Here is a 21,402-nt window from a genome sequence, read left to right as displayed (position 1 = left end):
CTTGCACTAAAATGCAATGTTTCATTTGCTCATATGCCATAAGGCCATGCTTTGCCATCTTTATGAGTATTGCTTAATTATTATAATATTTGGGTATAAACATCTATTGAACTTCTGTTATATTGCAGACAAATGATCCCAGAGATGCCTTTCCCTATGTAATATCGTCTTGTGTCCCCCACAGTCCGAGGAGACGGTCATTCGCACTCCTGCCGCTTGCGCAGCTCAGAGTTCCTGCACGTAGTTTGCTCCGAGTTACACAGGCAAGAACTGGCAGAGCCGTGAGTCATTGTTCTGTACTCTGCGGTCTGAGAAGGTGTCCTGGAGGTGGGTGACCTTTGAGTTGGGCCAGGAAGGATACGGAAAAGTCGAGGAAAGAGGATGGAGCCTGCTAGAAGAGAGAGAAGGAAGACTTGCAGACACAGACAAGGAGAAAAGTTTGCCTGCCCCGGCTATCTGTTGCACAAGACAGAATGCAGCTCAGGCTGATTGGAGTTAAAAGAGAAAGGAGGGCCCAGCGCAGAAGCTACGCTGACTGCTCACGGAGAAGGCCACCCTGAAGGTACTAATTGGGACTGCAGGGCTCTTGGTCCAGCGAGAGGCATCATAGACCAAGAGGGGCTGGTCTCCATGCTACCATGGCAGAGAGCCCGGGCTCAGAAAGAGTGGGGCACCATCTGTGGGCCCATCCTGTGTGCATGGCGGATCAGAGCCCCTTATATTACCTGAGTGCCCTCTGGCCAAGGCCTGTTTCAGGATGGGTTATGGGGGACACTGGCCCAGCTCTGCGGCTTCAGGCAATCGGAGACCTTACCCTCTGAAGGTTTGAAACCGTCTCTGACATGGGAAGCTGGGACTGATGTGAGTCTCAAAGGAAATGTAGGGAATGTATTCCAGGAGGAGGGGCCTGGATGGGCAGGGCATTCCGGGTAGACTGAGGCCCGTGCCCACGGTCTGGGGGAGGGGTTGAGAAACAGTGTTACACAGTGGCTGAGCAGGATGGTTCTGCCGCTCATTTTCTGTGATAGCCTCTTTGTGCCTCACTTTTCTGTATTGGCAAAATGAGGCTAACAGGGATATTTGCCGATAGGGTAGTTGTCAGGTTAAGTCAAGGATGTCTAAAATGGTGAGAAGTGTGCCAGTGATCCAGAAGGTTCTCGACAAGTGTTACCTGTTATCCAATGCTGTGTTGAGTACTGTTGCCATCATGGCTGGAAAATGGGCCGCGTATGCGGGCCCGTGGGCTTGGGTGCATGCTCAGAGCCAAGGGTGCGGACTGGCCCCGTGGGCCTCTAGGCTCTGAGGTGTGGAGAAGCCACTGGGTCTTTACCAGCAGGGGATAGACATGAGCACATCTGTGCTTTGGAAAGTTCCCCGTGGTGAAGGTCTGGGAGGACTGGAAGGGGGGCACACTTAGAGGTGGGGAGACACTGAGGAAGCCTGTGGCAGGGAGACTGGGGAGCGGGGCCCGTTCGGGGGACGGCCCAGGCATAGAGCTCACTGGGCTTGAGCCTTGATTGGATGAGTGGAATGGAGCGGGAACAGCCAGCTTCCTTGTAGAACCACAGTTGCTCAGACTCGGGGTCCATCCACTAGGGGAGTAGGGGATCGAGTTCAGGGGAGCGGCAGGGGGTTGGTTAGGGGATTGATGGGGTGACCTGGGGAAGGACCGTAACTTTAATTAAGGGATCCACTCCATATGAGCAGCTCTCCAGGAAGCAAAGTTTGGCAGGCAGATAGCGCTAGGGGGCAAACAGGGAGTTTAGTGGGGAGGCTTACTGCTAGAGAAGGACATGAGCCATCCGGAAGTATTTCAGACCCCATGAGAGCATGTATGTTCTGAGTCTCATCTGGGAGCAATTTTGCTCCCCAGAGGGCATTTGGCAATGTCTGGAGACATTTGTGGTCGTCATGACTGGTGGATACTATAGGCATCTAGTAAGTAAGGGCCAGGAATATGCTGCGAAACATGGCGCCATCCACGGGACAGCCTCCACAGCAGAGACGTAGCGGGCCCCAGAGGTCAGCAGCAGTGCCCAGGTTGTAGGTCCCGGTGCAGAGAGAAAAAAGAAGAGCTCCAAAGCTGGAAGCCAGAGGGACACCCACATTTTTGGAGCCCGGGGAGCTTGACTGTCTCCCCGGCTCAGAGAGCTTCTGTGCTACCCCGGACGGGTCAGTTGCCCTCCAGGCTGTGATCATTACAAACGGTGATCATTACAGTTCTTATGATTTGCCTTGAGCAAGGCAGCCAGAAGCTTTTTCTTTAACCTGGGTGGGGGGAAAAGACCCACCGAATCAGAAGGTGGGTCTGCCTTCGGTGCCGACTCACCCCACAGCCTGCTGGGCCCTCCTGCACGTCTGCTGCCTCCAGCCAGGGTCAAGCCGGCTGTGCCCTCCCCCCTCCCTGCTCCTCTTTCTCCTGCTCGCTGCACAGGCATGTCCCCATTCCATGACCTTTGGTGCCTTTTCTCTGTCCACGCCCCAATTTATTGCCAATCTCATAAAAAGCCAAACTTGGGAGAGAGAAGATTGAGTTTGCTTCTCACAGCAAAATTTGATTTAGGGCCAAGAAGGTGGCAATTGCTGCAAAGCGGAGATCGGCTATTTCGGGAGTGCTGTGAATGATTTTTTCCATCTCTGAATGACCTTACATATATTCTGTCTCCTGCCCGTCCCCGTGTTGGGATTGATGGGGGGAGGGGGGTGCTGGGACGGGGCTCCCATGGGCCCCTGCTCCTGCTCCCAATAAATCTGTCTGATGGGCAGAAGCAGCTCGGGCACCTGGTGGAATGGATGGCCGGAGGGGCTCGTGGTTTAGCACGGGGGGTGTGGGTGGATTCCGGGGCGCACAGCAGCCTCTGTGGTCACCAGAGCAGCTGACTTGATCCCATGGGGCTGTCCACGGTCACTAAAGCTTCTGCCTGCTGGAGGGAGGGGATCTGGCACATTCGTCAAGCAGTCGTTGAGTACATCAGGGGGTTGCCTCCATCTCTCTCCCTGGCCTCGGGCATTGTTGGTCACCACCCTTGTCAACTCCCCAGCCCTTCCCACGTGCTGCCACCGTCCCTGCTCCAGGATGACAGAAGGTGCACCTGTCCTGGGTCAGGAGTTTGAAGACTTGGGTTTGGATCTCCTCCACCCCTTGGCAGAGTGGGCCACCTTGAGCAGATTTCTCCTATTCTCTGAAGCCTCAACTTTCAAATCTGTAAAATGGGAGTAACACTGGCATTACAGTTTAACCCATCTTCTGGGATTATCAAGAGGAACACAAGAATGTGGGCTATGGAATCAGGGGACTCACATTTAGTTCCTAGCTCCCCTCTGGCTTAGTTCGGGGATGTTGGGGATGCTCTCTTGGCCTCATTGTCTCCATCTTTGATGAAAGAGTGAGTGAAAAAGGAGGGCCCCCCAGGAGTCCTGCTTGGCACCATTGGGGTTGACTTATCCCATCTGCCACAAACAGGGGACCATGCCTTGACTACTACTTGATATCTTCCCGGACTACTAGGCTACAGCCCCAAATTTGCAGGGCAGGTCTTCTAGAAGGCACTGAGGAAGGTACTTCCTCAAATCGAAGTACCTTGAGGTACTTCATCAAAATGGAAATCATTGTCCTTTACTTACAAGAATGTGCCCAAAGGTGTCCTTGCTTGTGTCCTGGACTCTTGGCCATCCCTGTACTCCCCAACCTGTCGCCTTTCTTTATCTCATCCCAGTTTCGCACCCCCTTCTGCTGGCTTCTACCGCAAGAGGGGACCCAGTGACAACTGTGGAAAGGCAAGGGGCAGAGGGGGTTAGTGGTAGTTCTTTCCACGCCTGACTTGGTGACTACAAAAACATGGCTGAAAATGGAATGTTTGGTTTTTAGACTAAGTCAGAATGTCTCTGTCAACATGGTGGTGTCGAAACACGGGGCCCGGAACTGGCACGGCATTGGAGACCTGTAGGGCCGGCAAGGGTGCAGGTGTCACGCTGGCAGAAGTCTGGCTGTGTCTCACACTCAGAAGCTGGCTCCCTGGGAGCCAGGCAGGACGCAGACTCCTGGAGGCCAGCTCCCCTGGCCACCCGCAAGAGAACAGTGGATGAGGTAGTCCCCTCGAGGAAGGCTGTGCTGGGGTGGCTGTCCCCGTTCCCTTCCAGGTGAGCCCACAGGATCAGAGGGAAGCTCAGATTCTAGGGCCCTAGGGAGCTTTTCCAGGGACGTTTCCTTAAAGTACATGGGCCAGAGAAACCTAGAAAGGGACCGGTCCTTCTCCCTCTTACTATCAAACAGGAGGCAAAGGGAGAGGCTGAAGGACCTTTTCAGAGCCACAGAGCCAGTGAGGGGCCGAGGCAGATGCGCCCCAAGTCCTCCGTGCCCGTCGCTTCTCATCACAGCATAGCTTTGCCCACCGAGAGGGGATTTTCCTTCTCGGTGAACCCAAAATACGTCAACTTTCACATTAGAGGGGAAAAAAAAAATCCCTCAATTCTGTGGATCTTTACGTACGGACAGGGCAAAATAGGGCGCGGTGTATGAAGAGGGGGGCAAGGAGGAGATAGCATTTGGGGAGCGCTGCTTGCGCGTCGGGAACTCTATGGGGCATTCCCACGATTTCTGATGGGATCCTAGTAACAAACGCTTGAGGCGTCTGTTCTTGGTCCTGTTACTGAGGGAGAAATAAAGCTTCCAAGAGTCCGTTTCTTGCCCAGGGTTCCTCAGAAGGTGAGACCAGAGCTGGCCTGTTGCTTCCTATAGCTGGAGTTAAGGTCTGTCCTCTCCATCTTCTTAGGAAGATTCCTTCCTCCCAGTCTCTGCTGGTCTCTTCCTCCTCTCCGTCCTTCCTTCCCCCTTCCCTTTCTCTTTCTTTTTCTCTCTTTCTGCCTTTCTTCCTTTCTCTTGCCATTGCTGATGAGCAGGCACTGTCCTGGGCACTGGGATGTGGCAATGAGCCAAAGAAGGATTACAACCCTTCTGTTTGTGGAACTCAGATTTTAGTGGGGTGGGGGGTGTAGAGTGAGAAGTGGAGGGATGGACAACAAATGGAAGAAGGGGTGGGGGTCTTTGAGCTGGCTCAAATCCCACCACTTAGACCTTCCCAGCTGGCCGTTTCCTAGAGGGTAACCTAAGAACATCTCCAGCTGGGGGTCCGTGCTCTGGGGAAGGAAGAAGCGGAGGGCGGCTTAGGAGGCACAGGGTTAGAGGGGCTGCTGCTCCTGTGCTGGGCTGTGCTGCCGTGCAAGGGGCCCTTCCGGCATGTTCATCTGACTGCTCACGCCTGCGTCTCCGTGCGGGCACTGAGTTTGGAGGCAGACGGCCCAGCACCTCCTTAGGTCCTGGGGCTCCCCGTGCTCCCGTCTCCTCCAGCTCGGTCCCTCCGTCCGTCAGGCCCATGGCTCCTAGAACACAGTCTGCTCTGTCTGCCAGGGCAGCTGGCCCTCGAGGAAGCCGCCCTCCATGCCATTGTCTGCCGGCCCTTCAGGCCCAGCTGGAGCGTCAGCCCCTCAGAAGCGCCTTCCCGAACCTTGCCCTCCTCCCAGACAGTTTTAATTGCTCCCTCCTCTGCACTCACACGCCACTTTATTATAGCACTTAGAACTGCTCTTCTCTTTAGAAGATGCTGTGATTTATTCATGGGCCTTATTAATGGGCCTCTTCCCTGTGGCTGGTGGGCAGCGCCGCTCACGACAGGCTGCAGGGGTGCGTGAGGGAAGGAAGAGAAGCCCAAGGCGGGCTGTAGGGAAAGAGGCTTGGGCGAGGTGGGGCCTTGGGCAGAGGGTCCGCGGAAGCGGAAGCGGGTCTCCAGGGCAGGGGGATGGCCCGGGACCCGGGAGACGGAGGCCCCGGCCACCGGCATCCTGCGTCCCCCCACAAGCTGTCCGGCCCCACTTCCTGTCTTCCAGCAGCACCGGCCTCGCTTCTCCTACTGCCTTGGAGGCTCTTGTCCTCCTCACTCCCTCCCTGCCTCCTCTCCGAGCTAGCCCTAGGCTCCTGCCGGGAGTGCCTCACCCCACTCTGCCCTATATGACTCTTCCCGCTGGGCCCGGGGCCTGATGCATAGGCCAGGTGGGTGGCTTCTGGTTCAGACTGCCCCCCTCTGTTTGGGTTCTAGCTGTGACCTTGGGCACATGGGTTTTCTTTTCTGTCCTTCCTCATCCTTTTCTCTGCGAAGTGGGGCTAGTAACTGTCCTGACCCTGTTGGGGACTGGTGTGGGGAGCCTTGTCAGAGATGACACACGCGGAGTGCCAGCCCAGGGTAGGCATGTAATGAGTTTCCTCATTTGATTGTCTCTTTCCCTTCAGGAGAGGGGCCCTCCTGGCCCTGTTCTCTGCCACAGGCCAGCCCTTTCTGATGGAGCCGAGGGTCAGGTTTGGGGGGGGGTGGCCGGGGTCCCTATGGGACAGAGCCTGGGGGCCCAGAGCACAGGCTTCAGTGCAGGGAAGAGGCCGGCCCCTTGTTTCTGGGAGATGAGGACCTATCTACCCTTTGCACGTGTTGGCGAGTGACTCTCTGCCCCTCCGGGAACAAGGTTGCCAAAGAAACCAGAGGGGCCCAGAGCCCACACTTGGCCTCATGCTGAAACGCCTGTCTCTGCAAGATTATACATTCTGGGCTGCATCCCTCCCATTGACACTTCCTCCCTTACTTTACTCCTTTTCTTACTCCTCCATCATAAAAATCTCCAGAAACAGGTTTTGTTCAAAGTGAATGAGGCAATAAATTCTCTGTTTCTGACAGGCCGACAAGAAAGATAAATTCTGTAATGGGAGATGCAGCCCTGCTCCCTTGCCCTGTGGAGCTCTGCCGATGTTAACGTCTGTCCAGGGAAGAGGGGACTGTGTGGGGGGAAAAGAGGCGCCAGGAGGCCCCTGGGTCCGTCTGGGGAGCCTGAGTTCGGGTGGGTGATTACTCAGTCCAGGTGGGATCCCAGTCATCTGTCAGGCTGCTTGTGACCTGGGGCAGTTTTCCTGATGTATCTGTTTGGTTGATTGACAAACTAGGTGGAATGAGTCCCGTTCATTCATTCATTCATTCATTCACTCACTCACGCATTCATTCACTCATTCATCCGTTCATTCATGCCATTTCCTACTTAACTCGTTCACAGAGGAGGGATACTTAATTCCCTCCAAGTATTGCCTTCTTCAAGGAACCTTTCCACCAAGGACTGAAAATATTTGCAATTCAAGTCATCGCAAAAGATTGATTTCCCTGGTAAATAAAGAGCTCCTACCAATCATTAAGAAAAATAAACAACCCCCTAGGAATCTGGGCAAGGGATATAAACTAACAGCTCACAAAAAGGTAGTAGGAGGGCTCTACACCCAACAACATGAAAGAAGGCTGACTCTCTCGCTGGGATGAGGAAAGTCAGACGAAAGTGTCCCTGAGATGCGACTCCCGCCTCATCCCCAGGCTGTTCAAGACCCTGTTCATCAGGGCATGGGCCAGGCACCTGCTGTCGGTTGGTGGGCACAGTGCACAATGGTACAAACCCATGGTGGAGATCGATCTGACCCCCTTGTGGTGGGACACGTGGTAGTACCTGAACACTGCCCCTATCCAAGAATCTGTCCCTAGAAGTCTAGTTCCCCTCTACTGGGGCAGGGTGGTTCACTGAAGTGCTTTCTGTGTCATCAAAGATTGGAAGCAACTGAAATGCCCCTCACCAGGGAGTTGGCTAAACAATTTTTGGTAGATTTGCACAAGCGAATACTCTGCACTCATTTACAAAAAGGTAGTAGGGAGGACTTTTCTGAGCTCACATAAACTGAGCTCCAAGATACATATTTAAGCGAATGGGGCAAGGCATTCAATGGGATTTAATGCAAATTATGTTGCTATTTGTATAAAAGTGAAGAAAAAGAATGTATATACGTCTTCACTTTTATACAAACGGTAGCGTGATTCGAATTACATTCAGTATGGTCTCCGTAACGCCGCGCATGTTGGACACATGTGCGCTTCTGTACACTCTCTTCTATACATCATCGTCTTCTGTACTTCTCTCTGGGTGAGGTCAAAGACCCGTGAAGAGTGGCTGCTTCTGGGGAGCAGAGCCAAGAACTGGGAGGCTGGGGACTTCGGGAGGAGGGAGCCTTTTCCCTATATAGTCTTTGTGTCTTTTGGAGTTTCAATACCGTGAATGCATTTCCTATTCAAAAGAAAATATCTTCCATTAGCGTTTTTAAACAGAGATAAAGGAGTCTTCCTTGACTCTGTTAGCCCAGGTTGAGGTCTGAGAATAGGTAAGGTCAGGAGTGTTTGAAGGACCTGCAGGGGCAGGTGTCTGGAGAAATCATGGCACAGTCTGGGGATCATGCAGCTAGGCGTGAGTGGGACATAGTTTTGGGGAGTCTCGGTAAGAGGGCCATGATGAGACGCACAGGGGATGGTTGGAGTCGGAATGTCGTGTCAAGTTAAAGAGCTTGGATTTGGTTGCAATGAGGGGCTCTCGAGGTTCTTAAACAGGGGCAGGACACGGTCACTTTGTACTTGGGAAAGGCCCTTCTGGAGACCGTATGGAGAGTGGCCTGGGGAGTTTGCGTGCCTGAGCCCCCACCCTACCTCTCAGCATTTTCTATTCCGTCTAAAGTAATGCTAACAGGCAGGTGGAATTCATTCTGTTGCACATGGGGAAACTGAGGCTCCAGGATAGTTGAGTCACTAGGCTAAGACCTCACAGCTTAGAATCGGGACTTGAACTCGGGACTACGTGTCTCTGGAACCTGAGATTGGCGCACAGCTCTGTGTGCTCTGCATGTGCTCGTGGGTCTGCGAGAATCATGACTGCTGTGGCCAGGGTCAGGTCCTTGAGCTTCATGTATGTGACCAATTAAGTCAACGGCAACAACTTTAAAATCTTTCCAGCAAGCTCTCAGCAGCTAAGGGTGCCTCTCCCACTGGACCGAACTCACAGGCTGCGTTTGTCTCTGATCTTATCCACTAGAAAGAGAAGAAGCCAATTTCTTTATGGCTTGCTTTCCTCTTGTAAGAACCTGGGCAGAGGCCAGAGGTAGACTTCTCATAGGTGGCCACAGAAAAGGGTAGAAGGAGGTTTCCATTCAGTGAGGTCTGGGGGAGAGGCATTCGGCTCCAGTAAAGCCGAGCCTTCTAGATTTCCTAATCATTTGGTTTGCGTTTTCCTGCCATTTCTTTGCCTGCGTTTTCCTGTGACTCCCATTTTTATAAATGTGAACACCGAGACTCAGAGAGGCAACAACTCATCTGAGGCCATCTGGTTTTTCAATGGTAGCATCAGGTCTTAAACTCTCGTCTTGGGATTCCAGATCTTTCTCCCACAGGATGCTTCTTTTTCTATTAATATGGGTTTATTTGATTTCTCCTGCAACAAACCCATAAATGGTTTGTGATTTCTTTGACAGACATTCAGGAAGGAGAAATCCTAGTCCTCCCTGTTGCAAAGCTGGTATTTTCACTATTTGTTTGTGTCCAGGGGTCAGGTCTATCAGACGTTGAGCCCCGGGGCCGGATGGGTGCCCACTGGAGGCTGGACCCAGGAGCTGGGGTGAGACAATGGGCAGCTCAAGAAAAAGGCACCGCTGGGCCTCTGCTGCGAAGACCACCACTGGCTAGTTTAATTAAGAGCTGGGGGAGGGGTGCTCTGGGGAGAAGAAGGGTGCATTGTGTCCAGGGAGCTGATGAGGTCAGCCGAGGAGGGCTGGGAGGGGCCTGGGAACAGGAGGACACTTGCCCACCTCCTCCGGGATGGCGCAGGACCCCAGCCGGAGCAGGTCTGCGCAGGACGCTGTTGGGGATGCACTGCAGTGGGACCCGCCTCTAGATGCCTGCTTCCTCGGATGGGGACCCTCCTGGGCCACGAACGGAAGGTCTCCAGGCTCTCTCCAGGCTCCCTGGGGCTCCCTTCTGACTTTCCCCAAAGCCTAACCCCAGGGTTCCCGTCTCAGGTTGTCCACTTACACCATCTCTGACTTTGGGTAAGTCCTGGCAGCCTTGATTTTCTCATATGCAAAATGGGAGTAAGTCGTCCTTGCTCTTGCTCTTGGCCCAGCATTCTGGGGTGAACGAACTGCATAAGCAGATGAGACGCAGCACAGGAATCGTAAATCACTGGGTAAATGCGTGTAGCAGCGCTGAGGCTAACACGAGCCTCCCGCCGTCAATGCACCTTCACCACCCCAGCTGGACTCTGACCACCCTCTGCCTTCCTTTCCTATGATATTAATAGAATCATCTTGATTTTATTTAACTTTTCAACTGAAAATACTTTATTATTTTTTCTAATTCTACCAATAATACAGGGTCACTGTAAAACGTTCAGGGAAAAGTTCTAAAGAAAAATAATCAAGGTTTCCACCTTCGACATTGTCACCGGGTGATCCGGGGGAAGCCATTTCTCTTCTCGGGGTCTGATTTCCCCACGTAGCCACTAGATCAGAGACGACAAGTGTGCGCTGCCCTTACTCCGTCCAGCGCTGGTGCCAGACCTCACTCAGGGATCACTAATGGTGATGGCATCTCTGACATCTTGGGCAGGAGGGACCCAGGGTTCAGGCCCTGGAGAAAAGCTTGGAGACTCCGTCAAGCAGTCCCAGCCCTAAAGGGAGTTTCCTCTTATCTGGTTCAAGCATCTTAAGCATGATGCGGCAGCTAATGGCTTCCACTGGGGAGTTCCCTAATAATTTCCAAGAAATTAAAAAAAAAATGAATCTTGCAAAGTCAATGGAATGCAAGCGAGTGACTTAATAAATTCACACCCACACACATGCCTGTGCTCCCTCTTCATCTCAACATGAAACTGGGTGGGGTAAAATATTTTTGAAGCTCGAGCTTCCAGAGAACATGAAGCGTGGGGAAGATTGCCGACAGTAGTGGGGACCAGCTCTGGACAGGCGCTGTGTGTTCCTCACTTCCTTGCAGCGGGGATTATTATCCTCCCCCATGTTACAAAGGAGGGAATTCAGACCCAGAGAACAGGAAAGAAGCCGGTTGTCCAAGGTCACCTGGCTTGTAAGTGATGACCCTGACCAACTTCTGAAGCCCCCCCCCCCCACTTTTCTGGGGGAAACCACACAACGTGCCGAGTGAAAGTCTCCATAAACTGGACTGTTTCCAGGAGTGAAGGGGAAGTGTTTCCTCATTGCTGACGTCAGGAAAAGCATCATCGGAGTGTTACCCACCACGGGTCTCTCCTGAGTTGGGCGGGAGTCCTTTGCCTCTTTGCCATGCTTACAGCTGGAGCTGTAAGAAACGAGCAGTGCAAGAAGCCGGGAGAATGGGTTCTGGTCTAGCTAGCGAGCGGTTCTGCCTCCTCTCCGGACCGATGTCCCATCGTGAAACCGTCATGGGACCCTATTTGCAGCCCTCGCACTGTGGTTAACACAATTTCCAGAGCCAGCCTGCTTGGGTTCTTTCCTCAATTTTGCCACATATTAGTTGTGTAACCTTGAACTTCTCTGTGCCTCAGTTTCTTCATCAGTCAAATGAGAGTAATACTCTCCTCTACCCCGCATGGTTGCTGAGAGATCAAATGCGTTAATCTACAGGAAGTAACTACAACAGTTCTAGTCCGCAGGAAGCCTTCCGTAGGTCCTAGTTAAGACAGAATCCTGAATCTGCAGGCTTGACCCCAGGCAAAGAGAAGTGAGGGTTGACTTGGCATGCGGGGGCCCTTTCTGATTTCACCATGGCACACCCAGCTGGAGTAGTGGCTTTACTCTGGGGGTCTTGTCAAAAAAGCTGCAGAGCTTCATTCTCGTATTTGGCTGAAGTTCGATGATATCACCTCCTCCTCCAGGAAGCCCTCCTGGATAAGTGGGCTGGTCTGCTCACCCTCCCTGCTGAGGGCTCCCAGCCCCTGCTGCTGATGCCACCCTTTGGCCTCAGACAAAGCGGGCACCAGCAGAGGTAGCCCTGGGGCCTGGGTCGGCTCGGTGGCTTTCATGAAGCTTGAGCTCCCGGGAGCCCGAGCTGGGCTGGTCTGCTTTGAATGCTATTTGCATTGCAATAGGCAAGCCTAGCCTTCAATACAGGCCCCTTCTCTTTTGACAGAACAGCCTCACAATTGCCTATTGACCGGGCACCTGTTCCTGCCCCAGACATTATGCAAATGCCGGCCAGGAGCGAAGCCGCCAGCCCCCCGGGCCATTGTGCATTGAACCCTGATGGCTCCCTGCCAGCTCCCAGCGGCCTTTGTTTCCCGGCTGCGCTGAGCCTCCCCCCCCTCCCCCGCCCCCTGCCCGCCTGAGGTGCCCCGCCGAGGAGCCACCCGCTGACAGCTACTTGGGTCCTTGCACCTGAAGAAAGACCCCGTGAGCTGGAGGCTGGCCCATGCTGAGCCCAGGCTGGGGGCCCCCTGAGGCAGCCAGGGACCAGCCGGGGCCCTTCACGTCCCTGGAGACCGCCGAGAGAGGGGCCTGGCAGGCGAGGAGGGGGCAACCCCAATAGTGCCATCTGGGGGAGGGGGATTATAATAATCACTTTCACATCTGCTGAGGGCCTTCCAGTTTGCAAAACCCTCTTATGGCCGTTCTCCCTGCAAGGCACACCTGCCCCTTGAGGAGGTGGGCAGGACAGGGGGATTGTGTGCCTTTTACAGGGGAGGGGACTCAGGCCCCCTGGGAGGAGCTGGCTGATACCACACAGAGAGTCAGGGGCAGAGGGGGACCCAGGGCCATGGTGCCTGCCTCCAGGCCTCTGGGCACGAGGCTTCTCTTGTTTCCTTCCTCTTGTCCCCCTGTCCTTGCTCACGGCTGAGTCTCCCCTGGGCCACCATGGAATGACGGGCAGCCCACCTCCTCCTTTGGGTTCTTCATCCTCCTCTCTTTACGTCACCCCAGAAAGCTGGGTCCCGGGACCAGCAGCATCAGCATCACCTGGGGCCTGTCAGAAATGCCAGTTTCTGGGCCTTACCCGGACCTGCTGAGTCAGAAGCTCGGGAGTGGGTCTGGGTTTTAAAGATCCCCTGTGGGTTCTGAAGCCCAGGCAAGGGGGAGTACCAGTGACCCAGACGGCCATTTCCACTTCCTTCTCTACCCAGGCCCTGGCTGTCACTCCTTCCCTCCAGAGTGCGGCCCCCTCCCCCTGCCGCCACCCCCTCTTGTCTTCGGGGCTCCTGTTGTCAGGTGCAGGGAACCTTACTCTACACCTGGCTGGCCCCAGGCTCCGGGCACCCAAAGGAGGGAGGCGCAGCTTCAAGAACCTCAGTGTGGGGAGGGCACAGCCGGTGGTGTGCTTCTGTGTTTGAAGGCAGAGTGCTGGTGCTTTGGGAGAGGTCGGGGGTGGGGTGATGGAGGGGTGCCGGTGTAGACCAGGACTGCAGGGACCAGGATGGCAGGGGAGGCCCATGCGAGATGCATACTGCCCGCAAGGAACACCTGGGGTGGCATGGGAGGGAGGGGGAGGAGAAGTGATGCTGGCGTCACTCAAGTGGCCCAGATGTCCCATCGCTTCTCCTTGAGCTCCCATCCCACACCACTCGTGGCTACTGCGCATCCAGGAGGAGGCTGGTGCACCAGGAGGCAGGATGGATGGGGACCGCTGAGACATTCTGGAGGCGACCGTGGGGGCGCCCGAAGGCTGTTCTAGTTGGGGGTGCTTTGCAGAGGCTGCTCAAGAATGGACCCACAGACGCATCCACAGTGGCAACAACGGATGTCCTCGGGAGGGTCGAACCCCGGATCCCATCGCACCCCTTATGCCCAGCCCAGCCATGTCTGCCCCATTTCCTTGCCTTGGAGGAGCCACAAGGATAGGGTACAGGAGCAGCAGCAGCGTGAGCACCAGCGGGACCCTGAGCACCATCCAAGCTGCCCGCACCGGCCCTTGGGCCCCAGCAATCTTTCACCCAAAGCCAGAGTGTTTTAAAGACTTTGGCCAAGGCAGGGAAACCTGATCTCATGAGAGGCCCGGGGAAGGCAGAGCCAAGTGTTGGTCTGGTCTCACAATTTGTCTTCCTCAAGGCTGTCAGAGTGGTCTTTGCTTAAAAGATAAATGTAAAAGAAAAGTAAATACAGTCAGCCCTCCTCATACTGCATTCCTTAGTGTGGCATTCAAGGCCCCTTTAGGGTGTGGGCACTGCCGATCCCGCCCGTTCCTTGGGGCTCACCACGCCGTCATCCTATTACCCCTTTGAGGATCTGCCACGTGGGGTCGTTTCAACACTTCTTCCTTCTGTGTCCGTAGGACTAATTCTACACACGCTTCCCGACTCCTCAAATGTCTCCACCATTGGGAAGTCTTTCTAATCCGTCCCTCTACTCAAGAAACATTTATTAAGCTCCCACTGGGTTCTGATGTTCTGGGCTTTGGGGGTAAGGTGTTGGGTGAGAAGCTGCTCATCTCTCAAACAATTCCCAGTCTAGCCGCCACGCTGAGAGGACCTGAGGATTAGGGGGTTCTGGGGAGGGAAGGCTGATGAGAACTCCAGCACACCTACCCTAGGTGAGTTGTTCAATTGGGAGGGGTCCATGCAGGGGGGTACCCAGGAGTGCCTGGCCTTTGTCTGGATGTGAGGATGGTAGAATTAGCTCTAAGATGGGGAGGGAAGAGAGACAGACAGGGGTTGGAGATCAGATGGGAAGCTATGGAGTCGGGTCTTGGCTGAGTAGAATCTGCAGATGCCAGGCCCAGATAACTGAGCACTCAGTGTTGTGCTCTGGTCCCCACAAGACATTTGGGAACCGTGGACTCAGGATCGGTCGTCCTTGACAGGCACCAGCTGGGGACCCGCTGGGTGCTGGGCACGGGAGGGGTTTTGGTGCAACTTTTCCCTGTGAGTCGTCCCAGCAGCTTGCAGAAGCAAAGATCACACCGGCCCCTCCCCGCCCGCCCCGACCCTTGCCAGATGAAGCTCTGACTCCCCGTATCCCTGGTGGAGGAGGAAACAAGATTTGAATGAGGCGGCCTGGCCGACCCTTCATGTGTTCCCCACTGACCAGTCTCCGTTCCGTCGGTCCTCAGAGCTCCTAGCTTTGCGGAGGGGACCCCTGGGATTCCCGCCATGCATAGGCTTGTTTCTGAGGCTCCAAAGCAGAGTCCTCCCCATTGGGTTTATTTGTACCCAGCCCAGGTGAGAAGAGGGAGCTTTGGACCCAGAGGCCCAGATCGCCCCACACATCACCCAGGGGCACTGGCTGGGTTCTTCTCCTTCTTGGGTTCCCACTTCCCTTGTGTGCTCCCTGCTGAGGCTGGGGCCACTTTGTAACAGCTGCTGGGCTTCCGGAGGCCTCCCTCTCCTCCTGAGTGCTGGCGGGCTGTCGGTGGCTGCAGAGACGGACTTGCCCCCTGTGGGCTTAGTAAACACTTCGTGGAAATTGCGGTTCAGGCCTCCCCCTTCCCCGGTCATCATCACCTGATGGACAATCCAGAGAAACTATATTTTGTTTGTGAATTAGGAGGGGGTGGAGGATAATGGAGCAGGAACCCCTTTCCTTGGCTGTCCCAAGGGAAAACTGCCCGACAGACTGGGCTCTGGTTTGACTCTTTGAAGGAGGCTTAAAGCCAAGAGGGGACCTGTGGGCCTTTATTTCTCAAAGGGGTGTCTCTCCTTCCCCACGGACCACTCTCCTGGTCGGCTCTGAAGCCACCAGTTCTCTGTATGGACGGCTCAGGCCTCCTGCCCTGTGCCTTCCGATCCAGGTGTCGGCATGTTCCTCAGGGGCCTCCTCTGCACTGGGCCCAGGGCCACGGTCCTTCTTACTCATGTGCTCCCTTTTTCATCATTTATCGACCCATTTTATAAGGGGAAAAAATCTGAGGCTCCGTGGGGAGAAATGAGCAGTGCTGGGCTGAGAAGCAGCAGGAGACAGAGCCCAGGCTGGGACCAGGTCTGCCTTCTCTCCTTGTCATTCTTGGGACATCCTCATGATCCTGTGTTCAGTTTCCCCCTGCCGCAATGGGAGGGCCCCAGAATGGCTTCCACTGGCATCTGGTGGACTGTGCGCTTCTTTTCAACCCTTATGTCCACAATATCTTTTCTTAGTTCTTACTACCTTGGACCATGATGATCACCTGTGGGCCTGTGGAGAAAATGGTTCACAGCTCTGGCATCCGTGCAACTCTTTGCCAGAATCTGAGTGACCCAACATTGGGCGTGTCCTTTAATTTTGGCTGCTGTGCTCACAGAATAATCCAGAAGCAGTAGAGTCTGAGTCTAGCCTGCCTGGCTGCCTGCGTTGAAATCCTGGCTGTGGACACATACAGCGATAGGACTCTGGATTATTGAAAGGTTTAAATAAATTTCTATGTGTAACATGCATAAACTGTCCCTGGCACATTGTAGCCATTGATTCACGGTGGTTGTAACAGTAATGGAGTGCTCTGGGTCTGAGAGGAGGACTGGGTGATTATTCTGGTTTTTTCCCTCCTTCTGCGACAAGGCCCAGGACCTGGGGTCCAGATGGGGAGCTGTGGCCTGCATATCCGGCCTGTCCCATCCTTTCCATCTCTGGCGGGCACATGGAGAGTGAGAGGGACCATTTCTGGGTCTTCGGTTCTCAGGGACCAGCTGGGGAATACATGTGAGGCCCTGAAAATTCCAAGATCATGTTAGCCAGATCCGGCGACCAATGCATCCCTGGCTGTGATGGGTTCCAAATAGCGTGCAGAGGCCAGTGCTCAGGAACACCTGGGACATCCGTGACCCTACCTTGGGCCTGGGGACTGCTGCTTGAGCCCAAGACCCCCAGGAAATGGGCTGAGGCCCACAGAGTTCTTCTCACTCCTTCCAGCCCACCCTCTGGCCGGTGGTTCTCTGATGCTGCCTGGGCAGTGCAGAAATATATTTGGAGGACCTCTAAGCTGATCTGAGTAGCCCTCCCTCCTGGGATCAGAACAACTCTAGAAAGGTTAGGCAGGACATCAAGGGCAGCCTCCAGCCCGGCTTACCTCATCCCCTCCATGGAGCCTGCCTCTTTTCCCTTCCTTCCTGCCTTGAACCAGCCATTCCTGAACCCATTCAGGGCTGCAGGCACAGGTGGAGTTGTTGCTTGCCCTGCGGTTCCCCCTCCTGGGGAGGCACTAGCCAGCTCTGCTGCAGCTAATATGAGCTGTTTGCTGGGAAATGTCCAAAGCAGGATGTGTAGGGGGGTGCCCCCCGGGACAGCTTTCTGGGGATAGGCGGAGGCTCAGACAGGATGGACAAATATTCTGTCTGTCTGGGTATCTCACTTGAGGCATGGGTGGGAGGAGAGTGTACTGGGGCTTGGTCAGGATCAGGTCTAGAGGCCTTGGTAGCCACTCTATGGAGTTGAGACTCTACCCTGAGGGCAGTGGAGACCCGGGGGTGAGGGAGACTAGGGCTGCAGAGAGGGTGTGGTGGGGGAACAGAGCGGGCTTATTCATGCATGGGAAGATCACTGCGGCTTCTGAGTGGACAGTGATGAGGGTGCTGGGGAGAGTCAGAGCTGCTGTGGTCATCCAGGCAGGAGGAGAGGGGAGATGGGCCCAGGTGCCGGTTGGTGGCATGGAGGGGGTCGGACAGATTTAAGAGTTATTTAGTGCTTCATTGTAGCAATGGGAAGGAAGAAGGAAGGCTTAAGAATGACGCCTCTCTGTAGCATGCCTGCCAAGGTTGACACATATGCTTGCATACCTTCAGCAACAGGCACCTCACTACCCGGTTGTTCAGTAAGGTAGCAATTATTTACCTCAATTTAAACCGTATCCACATGAGTCCTAACGCTGCAGCCGCTGACATAAACCTTATTCTCTAATTGCCTCACAGGTGTTTGAAGGCCGTGTGGTCCCATACACTGTCCTTTTCTCCGTCTTTGTCATGTTTATGATTGTTGTTATGTGAACGTCCTCAGATTCCTCCCTCCAATTTGGGCATTTTATTCTACATGATTCTATTTTATCTTTGGTAAATGAAAACACCAAATAACGGGTTTACATGGAGAGCTGGAACGGTCATGTTGCATAGAACAGCCTTGTCATCCTGCTCGGCTTGTTCTCTTCTGGTGGATGATTCTAGGGGGGATGTCAGATGGCAACCAGAAGGCCGCTTGGTAAGCAGGAAGACACAGACAAGACAGTTAGCTCGCTGCTGTTGCAATGTTCAGAGAGTAAGTACTTAGCCCCAAGTCCCACACAAAGGGTAGTGCCCCAGGAGCTCGAGTCCAGTCTGTCTGTCTGCAGAACTCAGCCCGGGACTTTGCTTCCCTTCTGTTCCTGTGCAGCAGATGGACAAGACAGGAGTGTCAGGGTGGGGGCAGGGGCCCAGGTCACAGGCAAGCCAGAACTCCAGAACTCTGTGGCAGGAGTGGGGAGAAACAAAGCCTAGTAGGAGGCCTATTTGGATTTTTCATGGGCTTGGCTTCGGAGCAAAGGGTTTTGGGGAACTACTGATGATCCTGGATTGCTGGAGGGGGTACTGGTGGGTGGTAGTGTTCTTTTTCCCCCAAGGGGGCGTCCAAGAGGAGCTGGGCTGCAGTGGTGGCAGGTGGGAACGTCAACTTGGATGTGATGTGGGTGTTGGAAGGGCCTGTGGGACCCCCAAGGAGTGACCCAGTGGGCAGCGGTCCAGGGTGGGGAAGCATCTCTGTCCTTCCTGCCCTCCCGGTGACTCTGAGTGCAGCTCTCTCCCGAACTGCGTGGCAGGCCCACAAAGGATACCCAGCCACTCTAGCACAGGGTCTGAGAGGAGGGTGGGGGGCTGCTTGACCCCTCCCAGTCCAGCGGTCTGCGTCACACTGCAGAGCCGGGACACCTCCCTGGAGACTCATGTTCAGGAACTACCACACGGCCGGTTACTGGCACATCTGGGGACCTCTGGGGATAGTGGAGCTGTCCCCCGGGAGTCGGGCTGGATGATCTGGAGAACCTGGGTCAGAACGAGCACAGGAAAGTTCAGTGTTCAGTGCTCCGGCGGGTCGTCGCAGCCCTGGGGCGGGGAGCAGCGTGTTGCGCCGTGTGAGGCCAGAACACACTGCACACAGCCCTCTCATCAGCGTCGGTTGACGCTGCCGTGGGGAGGCGGCCCTGCCAGCTGTGTGACCTTGGACAGTCTCTCAGACTCTCTGAGCTGCTGCCTTTCCTGGCACACAGAGAGAAGCAGAGTCCTTGTGGAGAGCAAATGAGGTAAGAGAGGCAAGAGTGTGTCCTGCATCGCTGTGGGAGAGGTAAAGAGACCCGGCGGATGGGAACGAGAGAGAGAGAGAGAGAACATGAGAGCGAGCCTGGGGCAATACACAGACACAGGGAGAGACTGTGCCACCCACTCACCCATTCAGAGAGAAACAGAGGCACAGACAGAGATAGAAGCAGAGGGAGGTAGACACACGGGGAAATGGAGAGAGTGAGAAACACTGAGGGGGAAGGCTAGGGTTGGCAAGGAGAGAGGCAGGCCGAATTGGGAAACCAGGAGGTGACGAGAAAGAGGGTAGAAGAGCGAGTGAATGAGCAGAGGTGGTAGAGGGAGGTCAGGGCCTGAGGACAGAGGGACAGAGTAGGGACGCAGGGAGGGGGCAGAAGTAGGAAAGGGGGTCCAGACTGAGAGCCTGGCTGACCGCCCCAGCCTCTGGCCCTAGCCCTGCTCCTGGCTGGCACACTCAGTACACGGACCCCGGTGTCCTGAGGCTACCCAGGGTGAGAACAACTTGCCGTGCCCCTGAGCCCGCCGTGGCCAGTGGATATCCCCAAATCCTGCCCCCAGAGATGCCGAAGGATGAGCACTGAACTCTGCAGTGAAGCAGCAGGCTGCCCAGAGCTGGGAGGGCCTGCAGGGCCTGTGGCGGGGAGCGGGGGTCCTCGTGGGCCCTGTCGGCGGGGGGCCTGGTGGGGCCATGGCGGTGTCTGGTGGGGCTTGGTGGGGCCTGTCGGTGGGGGGGTGCCTGGTTGGGCCTGGTGGGGTCTGGTGGGCCTGCTCAGATATGGGTCTGACAGTGGGAGTCTGGGTGTTTGCCTGGCCCCGCATCACATCTGCCGAGGGCCATAAGCCGAGTTCTCCTTTCTCAGCCTCAGTTTCCCTCGACAAAATGAGTGCTCTCTCAGGACTCTGACACTGAGTCCAGGGGCCCGGGCAGCCTAGCCTGTCCCTTCGCACAAGGGCAGTCAAGCCTTTTTCCATCTTGCGATTGTTACTTTGAAGTTGAGTTTACCCTGTCTTTCCTGTTCCTGTTTTCTGCACCCATGGCCTTTATCCACCAGTCCCTCGGGCCCCTTGACTTGGTGTCTCCTCCCCGTATTTGTTCAGGGAAAGGCAGAGACCCTTGGTGACACATTGGAATGAGCTGGACAGGACCCCAGACAGCTAAATGGCTGTTATCTGGACCCTGAGGCTCCAGAGAGTGGGGTTTGGGGCACCAGGGGACCTACACAAAGATTTTACTGTTTGGGGGAGGCCCCATTTGATGAAGAATCCAAACCAAAACTCCACAACGGGTTGACACTGTGCAAAGTCAAGGAAAGGGTGAGGCCACAGTGCCCGATCTTCCCTCCCTGCAGAGGGCCATGGCCAGAGTCCTGTGGGTAGGGCTGGAGATGGGTGCCACTCCTTCTCACCCAGCCCTGCCCAGACCCCAGGCCGCCCCTAGAGTGGCAGCTAGTAGCACCTCTGGCTAGAACGACTGGGGCCTCTTAGTGGTAGAAGCCAATTACCCTTCTGGCTTTGAAGGAAGAAGGACATATGAGCCCACACTTCTCCTATCCCGGTTCATACGGCTAGGTGGTCTTTTCTAGAACCAGGGCAAAATGCTGGTCTTCTGACTTGCGAGATGCTGGGGACAGGAGCCTGCCTGCTCCAAGGATCTGTTTAAACAAGAGGGAGCAGCCTCTCCTGAGGAGTGATTCATGGAGGTACGGGGTACAGCAAGTGTCTGTTGAAGGGGGTGACGGCGGTTATGAATGAAGGTGATGGTGGAAATGATGCCTGGTCTTCAACGCCAAATCCAATGCAAAAACAAAGAAACAGGATGAGCCTGACTCAGCCCTGTTGAACTCCTCTTCCTAGTATGGAGCCTGGCACTTAGCAGGTGCACAGCAAGTACCTGTGAACAAGTGAATGAATTCACCCGTCATGCTGGCAGTCTGGATGTGCCACCAAATGTGGGAAACTCAGGGGGTTGGAGTCAGCCCTGGGACTTGGATTTCTGGGTGCCATGAGCCCTCTGCTGCCTTGCAGCCCCCTCCCCAGACATGGCTTCGGAGGGTTGTGAGCATGGCTGTGTTCAAGGATGGACCAAGGGAGATAAGAGACTTTCTTTTCTCCGTGGAATGGCCTCCATGGCCAATCCCAGCCTCTCAAGTTCACTTTAGAGAAGTGACTGACTCAGATTTGGGCTGCGCTCTGGAGAAAGAATCCTGGGTCTGTTATTGACACAGTTGGGGAACAATTCCCCCCTTATTTCCCCTGCCTGCAATCCTGCCAACTTTCTTACCCATTCCCTATTTACCAGACTTTCTTCAGGCTCCTGCCCTGTGCCAGGCCAGTGCTGGGGTG

The 21,402-nt window shown here is 54.9% G+C and overlaps 1 long non-coding RNA gene across 3 annotated transcripts in view; it reads left to right on the top strand.

The window, feature by feature from the left end:
• Positions 1-309: 309 nt before the first annotated feature.
• LOC116573647 overlaps positions 310-21,402 on the top strand; it is a 53,836-nt gene continuing 32,743 nt past the window's right edge. For 2 of the 3 annotated variants that reach the window (XR_004278910.1, XR_004278908.1), the window contains exon 1: positions 310-562. This is a non-coding gene — a long non-coding RNA (uncharacterized LOC116573647). Of the gene's footprint in view, positions 563-9,714; positions 9,941-21,402 lie in introns of those variants that run through there. The other variant, XR_004278909.1, reaches the window with a different exon arrangement.

The sequence above is a fragment of the Mustela erminea genome, chromosome 14, assembly GCF_009829155.1.
Source record: "Mustela erminea isolate mMusErm1 chromosome 14, mMusErm1.Pri, whole genome shotgun sequence".
Taxonomy (NCBI): domain Eukaryota; kingdom Metazoa; phylum Chordata; class Mammalia; order Carnivora; family Mustelidae; genus Mustela; species Mustela erminea.
Note: the sequence above shows the minus strand (reverse complement) of the source record. Positions and strands in the feature narration are given on the sequence as shown.